The following is a 9,979-nucleotide window of genomic DNA, read 5'->3' on the forward strand; positions in this document are numbered from 1 at the left end:
TAAAACACAAGGCGACATAACACAAAACTGAAGGCTGGCAAGAGGATTTTTTGTTAAAAAACAACAACAACCCAGCAGCACATCATTTCTTATTAATGCTGGGAGTGACATGATGGCACTGCGTGCTGCCGATCTGGAGTTTACCACGAAGCTTCACCCAAATCCCAGAGTGTTCCATTATCATGCCAGTGGCATGGCCTCGCATCCAGTATTTGCAAGAGGCATCAGGTCACCAGTGCAGTGCCATTTCCCTCATCCCGCCCCCACACACTCTGCTTGCCAGCCATCAGCTAGGGTTGCCAAGTCCAATTCAAGAAATATCTGGGGACTTTGGGGGTGGAGCCAGGAGACATTAGAGGTGGAGCCAAGATCAAGGCTGTGACAAGCATAATTGAACTCCAAGGGGAGTTCTGGCCATCACATTTAAAGGGACGGCACACCTTTTCAATTCCTTCCTTCCATAGGAAATAATGAAGGATAAGGGGAGGGACGGTGGCTCAGTGGTAGAGCATCTGCTTGATAAGCAGAAGGTCCCAGGTTCAATCCCTGGCATCTCCAAAAAAGGGTCCAGGCAAATAGGTGTGAAAAACCTCAGCTTGAGACCCTGGAGAGCCACTGCCAGTCTGAGTAGACAATACTGACTTTGATGGACCAAGGGTCTGATTCAGTATAAGGCAGCTTCATATGTCCATATGTCCAAGGGCACCTTCTTTTGGGGCTCACAGAATTGGACCCCCTGGTCCAATCTTTTTGAAACGTGGGGAGTATTTTGGGGAGAGATACTAGATGCTATACTGAAAATTCGGTGCCTCTACCCCAAAAAACAGCCCCCCCCCCGAGCCCCAAATACCCGCAGATCAATTCTCCATGATTTTCTATGGGAATAAATCTCCATAGGGAATAACAGAGTTCCCAGCAGACATTTCCCTCCCCCCACCCCGCTTTCTGATGACCCTGAAGTGGGGGGAGGGTCTCCAAACCGGGGGATCCCCTGCCCCCACTTGGGGATTGGCAACCCTACCATCAGCTGGAAACCCTACTCTGGCAAATGTTAACAGTTTGGTGCCAACTGAATAGTTGTGAGAGGGCATTCCAAAGGCAAAGTTCAACAATAGAAGACACTCTCTGTTTCAGGGCTACTGCCTCACCTATAAGGGTGGAGACAGAGCAAGAAGGAAAACCTATGAGGAAGATCTTATCTACTTAGTTTTCTACAGGTGCCATTCCCCCAAACACATCAAAATTCAGACAATAAATTTATTTAGAAATGGATGCCCGGTGTTGCTAAAAATAGATGCAAGCAGCTTATAACAGAATTAAAACTAAAAGAGTGGAAAATAAAAACCAAACAGCTTACTTAAAGACCACAACTAACCTAATCAACAATTTACAGCAGGGGTGGGGAACGTCTGGCCCAAGGGCCATTTACAGCCCTCGAGATCACTTGGTCTGGCCCTCGGGAATTGCTGGGCTGAGCCAAGCCATGTGGCAGCTTCCCTGGGGCCCGACTGGCTGGCAAGGATTGTGGGGCCCAGCCATGCTGTGCAGCAGTCTCCCTGGGGCCAACTGGCTGGCTGGCTGGCAGGGATCCCTGTGGGGCCTGGAAAAGTCACTGTCACAATTCAGGTAAGTTTTCCCCTCATTTATTGCCCTTTCTTTCTATTTCTTCCCTCCATTTCCTTGTTTCCCTTAATTCCCATTTCTTCCCCCATTTCTTCATTTTCCTTTATTACCCTTCCTTGCCCCATTTCTTTATTTCCATTTCTTTCCATTTCTTCCCCCTTTTCTTTATTTCCCTTTCTTTCCATTTCTTCCCCCATTTCTTTATTTCCCTTTCTTCCCCCTTTGTTCCTTCCAATTCTTTATTTTCCTTCATTACCCTTCCTTCCTTCCATTTCATTTCTCTTTCTTCCCCCATTTTCTTTATTATCCTTTCTTTCCCTTTCTCCTCCCTCCCTCCCTCTCTCTGTGGAGCCTGAGCAGTGGGCATTGTGAAGGACTGCTGCTGGGGTATGTGGGTGCCTTTAAAGGTCTTCTGGGAGCAGCTGCAGTTTCCAGATGAAAGGAGGGAGGGGTGGCAGGGGTGGGAGCCAGCTACCACCTGTTCAATTTCACTTGATTATCCCAGATGGTGTGACCTAATGTGCTAATGAGTGTGTGACCTAATATGCTAATATTATGGGAGGTGGTCTAATAAGAGTCCTTGCTGGGGGTTTTTCTACAAAAAAAGCCCTGGACCTAGGCATTTGCCTAGGGGGCAGGCCAGGATGTGTGTGCACCAAATTAGGCCCTCCCCACAGGATTTCAAATAGAAAAACAATTATTTGCATTAATTTTGCTGGTCTGAATCGTTCTCCCTCTGTGGAGCACTGTTTTTTAAGTAGATAATTTTGTATGGCCCATGAATTATGTTATAAATATCCAAATGGTCCTTGAGAGAAAAAAGGTTCCCCAGCCCTGCTTTATAGATTAATGGCTTCCAAATAAAGAACATATTTTCGTGCTTCACCTAATGACTGGAGAGGAAAACCAAACCATACTTTTTTGGTAAGGCTGTTCAACATTTAGGGGAGGGACGGTGGCTCAGTGGTAAAGCATCTGCTTCGGAAGCAGAAGGTCCCAGGCTCAATCCCCGCCATCTCCATCTAAAAGGGTCCAGGCAAATAGGTGTGAAAAACCTCAGCTTGAGACCCTGGAGAGCCGCTGCCAGTCTGAGTAGACAATACTGACTGTGATGGACTGAGGTTCTGATTCAGTATAAGGCAGCTTCATATGTTCATAGGAGCATCATGGTGAAGGGACAAACCCTGACTGGGCCACCCATACTTGGCAGACTGACAAGGCTTACCAAGAAGGAGGCAGTGGTCCACCCTCTCTTGAAAAAGACTATATCTGACCCGGCCGAATTGGCTCACTATCGGCCGGTCTCAAATTTGCCCTTTTTGGGCAAAGTCATTGAGAGGGCTGTGGCGTTGCAGTTACAGGGTTTTCTGGATGACACTTCCACTTTAGACCCATACCAGTCTGGCTTCCGCCCAGGCCATGGGACGGAGACAGTGCTGGTCATCCTCATGGATGACCTCCGGCGACATCTGGACTGAGGCGGCTCGGCAGTATTGCTGTTGTTAGACCTATCGGCTGCGTTCGATATGCTTGACCATTGGCTGCTGACCCGCCACCTCGCCGACACAGGAATTCAGGGGCTAGCCTTACAGTGGCTCTCCTCCTTCCTTGAGGGTCGGGGACAAAGGGTGGCGATTGGAGGAGAGCTGTCCCAGAGGCGCCTACTTAATTGTGGGGTGCCTCAGGGGGCAGTTCTCTCCCCGATGTTGTTTAACATCTACATGCGCCCCCTTGCTCAGATTGCCCGGAGGCATGGGCTGGGTTGCCACCAGTACGCTGATGACACCCAGCTCTATCTACTGATGGGCGGCCGGACTGGTGACGTCCCTGTAAATCTGGACCGGGCGTTGCAAGCCGTGGCAGGATGGATCAAGTGGAGTGGGCTGAAGTTGAATCCAGCAAAGACAGAGGTCCTTTGCATAGGTCGCGGTGGGTCAGGGGAGGAGATCTCCCTAACAGCCTTTGACAGTGCGTTGCTGATACCAGTGCACAGAGTCAGAAGCTTGGGAGTGCTACTGGAGCCTTCCTTGACAATGGAGGCACAGATAGCAGCCACTGCGAAATCTACCTTTTTCCACCTTAGGAGGGCGAGGCAGTTGGCCCCCTTCCTGGAATGTAGCGACCTCGCAACAGTGATCCATGCAACAGTCACCTTGAGGTTGAACTACTGTAATGCCCTCTACATGGGGCTGCCCCTGTACCGAATTCGGAAACTGCAGCTAGTCCAGAATGCGGCAGCCAGGCTGTTAGTGGGACTACCTCGGTGGGAACATGTACAGCCTAGGCTGCGGGAGCTGCACTGGCTGCCAATTGTGTTCTGAGTTCGTTACATGGTGCTGGTTATCACCTTTAAAGCCCTATATGGCCGAGGACCTGTCTACCTTGGGGACCACCTCTCTCCATATATCCCCAGAGAGCACTGAGATCTAGTTCTCAAAATCTTCTGAAGATCCCTGGACCAAGGGAGGCCAAACGGAGAACAACGAGAGAACAAACCTTCTCAATAATGGCCCCCCACTGGTGGAATCAATTGCCAGGGAAGGTGCGAGCCCTGCGGGACTTTAATCAGTTCCGCAGGGCTTGTAAAACTGCCCTTTTTCAACTGGCCTATAAGATGGAATCCTGAATGTGACATCTAACCATCTGGATATATATATCTGGATATATATATATATCTTGTGAGCCGCCCTGAGCTTGCCTTGGCGGGGAGGGTGGGATGTAAATAAAAGCTTATTATTATTATTAAGAAAGAGTTACTGATTCATGTAAATTTGGAGAGCAGTTCATCTTTCAGTTATGTGAGTCACAGATTGTGAAGGGCTTTGAAGTTAAGAACTGGCACATTACACTGAGCTCAGAAATGCTTTTAATAAATATAGGCAGTCAGCACAGCTGTTTTAAGAACATAAGAGAAGCCATGTAGGATCAGGCCAACGGCCCATCCAGTCCAACACTCTGTGTCACACAGTGGCAAAATTTTTTATATATACACACACACTGTGGCTAATAGCCACTGATGGACCTCTGCTCCATATTTTTATCTAAACCCCTCTTGAAGGTGGCTATACTTGTGGCCGCCACCACCTCCTGTGGCAGTGAATTCCACATGTTAATCACCCTTTGGGTGAAGAAGTACTTCCTTTTATCCGTTTTAACCTGTCTGCTCAGCAATTTCATCGCATGCCCACGAGTTCTTCTATTGTGAGAAAGGGAGAAAAGTACTTCTTTCTCTACTTTCTCCATCCCATGCATTATCTTGTAAACCTCGATCATGTCACCCTGCAGTCGACATTTCTCCAACCTAAAAAGTCCCAAGCGTTTCAACCTTTCTTCATAGGGAAAGTGCTCCAGCCCTTTAATCATTCTAGTTGCCCTTTTCTGGACTTTCTCCAATGCTATAATATCCTTTTTGAGGTGCGGCGACCTTTTGAGGTGCTGCACACAGTACTCCAAATGAGACCGCACCATCGATTTACACAGGGGCATTACGATACTGGCTGATTTGTTTTCAATTCCCTTCCTAATAATTCCCAGCATGGTGTTGGCCTTTTTTATTGCAAACGCACACTGTCTTGACATTTTCAGTGAGTTATCTACCACGACCCCAAGATCTCTCTCTTGGTCAGTTTTAATTTTGGCATAGTACTCACAATAAGTTTTCTCGATTCAAATGATAATTAACCGGTGACGTTCACTAGCAAAAGGGTACAGTGAGAGCTATTCGTTTGTGGTGACAGAAAAAGGCCGCCAAGTCACAACCAATGACCCTGAAGGAGGCTTGCCAGCCTCCAAGTAGCACCTGGAGATCTCCAGATGACCAAAATCAGTTCACTTGGAGAAAATGGCTGCTTTGGAAAGTGGACCTCGTGGCATTATACCCTGCTGAGGTCGCTCTCTCCCGCAAACCTCATCAAACCCCGAGCTGGCAAGCCTATCCTGAAGGGTTTTCAAGGCAAGAGACATTCAGTGGTGGTTCGCCAAACGCCTGCTTCTGCGCAGCAACCCTGGACATCCATGGTGATCTCCTATCCAAGCACGAACTAGAGGTGACCCTGCTTACCTTCTAAGATCTGACAAATTCTAGCTAGCCTGGGCCATCCAGGGCGCAGCAGCAATTAATCAACTAAAGTAGTAACTTTAGATGGGTTTAAAATGGGATTAGACCAATTCAGGGAAGATTGGTCCACCAATGATTCTGGGCACTGGAAATAAATACTGAGTAGGTTTTTCGGACTGCTTTCACTGTACTGCTGGTGCACAGGCAAGGAGGGAATGTTGTGCCTTACAGCATTTCAAAAGTTCCTTTAAGGCAACTTTTCAGCAATAATACTCAGATGGAGTTCACCACAGTCTTTGGTGGTACTCAGAGTTAAGTGAACCCCAAAGCAATCTGCCCATGTAAAAGTATTTGCTTGCTTCTAAATCTCACCCTGGTCTTGCAAATAGTTGCTTTGGTTAATGTAGCTTAGGGTTGCCAAGTCCATTTCAAGAAATATCTGGGGACTTCGGGGGGTGGAGCCAGGAGACATCGGGGGTGGAGCCAGGAGACATTGGGGCGGAGCCAGGAACAAGGGTGTGTCAAGCATAACTGAACTCCAAAGGGAGTTCTGGCCATCACATTTAAACGGACAGCACACCTTTTTAAATGTCTTCCTTCCATAGGAAATAATGAAGGATAGGGGCACCTTCTTTTGGGGCTCATAGAATTGGACCCCCTGGTCCAATCGTTTTGAAACTTGGGGGGGTACTTTGGGGAGAGGCACTAGATACTATACTGAAAATTTGGTGCCTCTACTTAAAAAAACAGCTCCCCCAAAGCCCCTGAAACCTCCAGATCAATTCCCCATTATACCCTAAGAGAATCTATCTCCACATAGGGAATAATGAAGTGCTCAGCAGACGTTCCTCCCCTCCCCCCCCACCCCGTTTTCTGGCAACTCTGAAGTGAGGGATTGGTCTCTCTACTCACAAGTTGCAGCCAATTTCTTCCAAGTAACACAGACACCCCATCCCAAGAGGAAGCCTTTCCAATCGGAGACTGCAGCTTCTGGAGGAGAAAAAAATCACATGGTGGCTTTGGGGGTGGGGCTTCCCCCCGTCGGCCAGCTGACTGGGGGCGGGAAGGAGACTGGGAAAACAGAAGAACCCCCACTGGGACCTGGGGATTGGCAAGCCTAATGTAGCTAGGCATGTCCATTGCTGTCCTCAAAAAAAAAAAATCCAAAATAATGTTGTTTGAACAGTATAGAATAGGTTGGTATACACCAATATTGTTAAATCATAATAACAACTTCTAGGTTCTCAGATAAATGACTTCCCCACAGTCTTGTTCAGTTTAATGTGGCCCTGCTCCTCAGATAGCAAAACTATGAGACTCCATTAGGGTTTGTAGAATCTTTCGGGATCAAGTGCCGTATTCTACTGGAGAAAGTTTTCCTTCCAGACGTTTCGTTCTCAGCTGCGGAGAACATCCTCAGTGGCGTTGCAGCCGGAGCAGGCGCTCAGACCTTCTTGGCTGCTGTGCATTGAGTGGGGCCAGGGCTGCTGGAGAGCTGCTATAGGCTGTAGGCTGGAGAGCTCCAGCCTACAAATAGCAGCTCTCCAGCAGCCCTGGCCCCACTCAATGCACAGCAGCCAAGAAGGTCTGAGCGCTTGCTCCGGCTGCAAAGCCACTGAGGATGTTCTCCGCAGCTGAGAACGAAACGTCTGGAAGGAAAACTTTCTCCAGTAGAACACGGCACTTGATTCCGAAAGATTCTACAAACCCTAATGATGTTACCAGCCGTGAAAACCTGAAATCTTTGATATGAGACTCCCTCAGGCTAAGAGCAGGCTCCAATGCCAGAATTTCAGCTGACCAGCTGACTATAAAAATCAGGTCCCTTGAAGAAAATGGCTGCTTGGAGGGTGGGCTCTATGGCAGTATACCCCACTGAGGTCCCTTTTCTCCTTAAGGGTTCGGTAAAAGGTGCTGGTTATCACCTTTAAAGCCATATATGGTCTAGGACCTACCTACCTTAGGGACCGTCTCTCCCCATATGTTCCCCAGAGAGTGCTTAGATCTGGTTCCCAAAATCTGCTAGTAATCCCCGGGCCGAAGGAGACCCGTCTGAAGTCAACCAGGGATAGGGCCTTTTCAATTACAGCCCCCTGCTGGTGGAACCAGCTACCGGAAGAGGTGAGGGCCTTGCGGAACCTTGGGCAGTTCCACAAGGCCTGTAAGACGGTCCTCTCCCGTTCGGCATATAACTGACTGGTACCTAAAAACTGCGAAGGAAGGTTGTAGAATAGCACCGCACTGTCAGATCGTTTCTTGTTTTCTTGTTTTAACTGTTGTAAATTATTCAATGTATTTTAATGTTTATTAACCTCATTGTTTTGAATTTTATGTTGCAAGCCGCCCTGAGCCCGCCTTGGTGGGGGAGGGCGGGATATAAATCGAATAAATAAATAAATAAAACTCACCCTCCCCTGCTCCACCCCCAAATTGCCAGAAATTTCCCAACCTGGAGTTGGCAATCCTGTCAAGAATTTCACAATTCCAATTACCCCTGAAATGCTTGAAAGTGGCTTGATACAGAGCTGTCATATAAAACAAACACACTAATTGAAAGTCATTAACACACCTTCCAGTCTTGCCAAGAGGACTAAAATAAACTGAGGAGAACAGAGCACTACAGATAGAACAATTTAACATTTTCCAACCTGTGGTTTATATGTCTTAAAATTATAATCCATGGAATGTCATCCAGAGATTTCCAAACTCATATAAATTGATTCAGAAGCACTGATGAAATCATGAAAAAAATGAAGCTTGTTAATCAATGAGTGTTTTAGAATGTGTTTAGGTTGAAGAAATCACTTCAAATACGTATTGTCTAACACTATGAACTATGCTGGAATTTCTTCTAATGTTTGCCACAGAGATTCTCACCAAGAGAGAGAGAGATGGCTAGAGCATCACCTCAAATGACTGCAAACATTATCTTCTTAAAAAGAGTTTAATATTTATTAAGTTTATTATCATATGTTGATTTAATCACTGAATTAATGTATCTTACAGAAGTCTGAGCTGTGTGCAGCAGGCATTTAACAATGAGATGGACAATTAAAAAAAAAAAAACAAGACTTGTCTTCCAGACAGCTACTTGTCTTTTAAATAAGTGGCAAAACAACTTTCTGAAAATAATGTTCTTACAGCTCTTACGGACAGTGCAAGAGCGTTCTGTACCTCTACGGGGGGTGGGGGGAGCGTTTCATAATATTAGAGCTACTACCGGAAAGAAGAGAGCATGTGTCCTTGGTGATCAGACAGCTTGCATGTTTTTGCAACCAAGAGGAGGACCTGGGAAGATCAGAGGTGGGAAGAAAGGCTCATAATGAGAGAGAAGATAATTTAAGTAGGTCAGGCCCAGACTTTGTCATATTTTAAAAGACAAAAATATAATTTTGAATTGGGCCGAAAAGCATTTTAGCTGATACAGGGTAGGAGTTATACTACTCCAATCTGCACATAAGAAATAAGTGATCCACCCTATGATACCTAGGGCTACCAAGCCCCTGGGCTGGGTGGGGGGGGGGGTTCTCCTGCCCTGGAGGTTCCCAACCAGCTGGCCCACATTGGGCCGGCTGGGGGAACCTCCTCAATGTCACCAGCATGATGAGGTCACCCACAAGTGACGTCATCACGCCGGTGACATCGCACGCCAGCTGCTCTAGGCGTTTCCATGAATACTCTATGGGTTCCCGGACACTCTAGCAATTTGGGAGCGAAAACTCTATGGTAAACCATAGAGTTTTCCCTCCCAACTTGCTAGAGAGTCGGGGAAACCATAGTTTCCGCAGAAATGCCTAAAGTAGCCGGTGTGCAATGTCACCAGCGCGATAATGTCACTTGCGGGTGATGTCATCATGCCCCGCGCATGGAAAAAAAGCCCCCACCAGAGGCCGGGGGGGGGGACTTGCCAACCCTAATGATACAACAATGATAGCTTCTGAACAGTGTTCAAAGGCAGTCCCACATTTATTACTATTTACTTATTTACAAAATTTATATCCTGCCATTTTGCCCTCACAAGGGCCATCAAGGCAGCTAACAAATTAAAACATACATAATACAATTATATTTTAAAGTCATTTAAAACCTCTCGCCCACAAAAAACAACAACACATATCTTTAAAGAATTAAAAACAGCTAAAATGCATACAAAGATATAAAAATAGCAATTATTGCCCAGGAAGGAGGGATCATTGAGAGAATGACAAACAGAACAAAAACTCTTCACTCACTGGCAGAAGATGGCAACAGAAGGGGACAGACAAAACTCACTGTGGAGATGCTTCCAGAATTTTGGTG

At 46.8% G+C, this 9,979-nt stretch overlaps 1 non-coding gene across 1 annotated transcript; it reads left to right on the forward strand.

The window, feature by feature from the left end:
* Nucleotides 1-491: 491 nt before the first annotated feature.
* On the forward strand, nt 492-558 carry TRNAI-GAU (transfer RNA isoleucine (anticodon GAU)). The gene has a single exon. It is a non-coding gene; the product is annotated as a tRNA-Ile (tRNA).
* The last annotated feature ends 9,421 nt before the right edge of the window (nt 559-9,979 follow it).

Source organism: Heteronotia binoei, chromosome 5, assembly GCF_032191835.1.
Source record: "Heteronotia binoei isolate CCM8104 ecotype False Entrance Well chromosome 5, APGP_CSIRO_Hbin_v1, whole genome shotgun sequence".
Classification (NCBI taxonomy): Eukaryota; Metazoa; Chordata; class Lepidosauria; order Squamata; family Gekkonidae; genus Heteronotia; species Heteronotia binoei.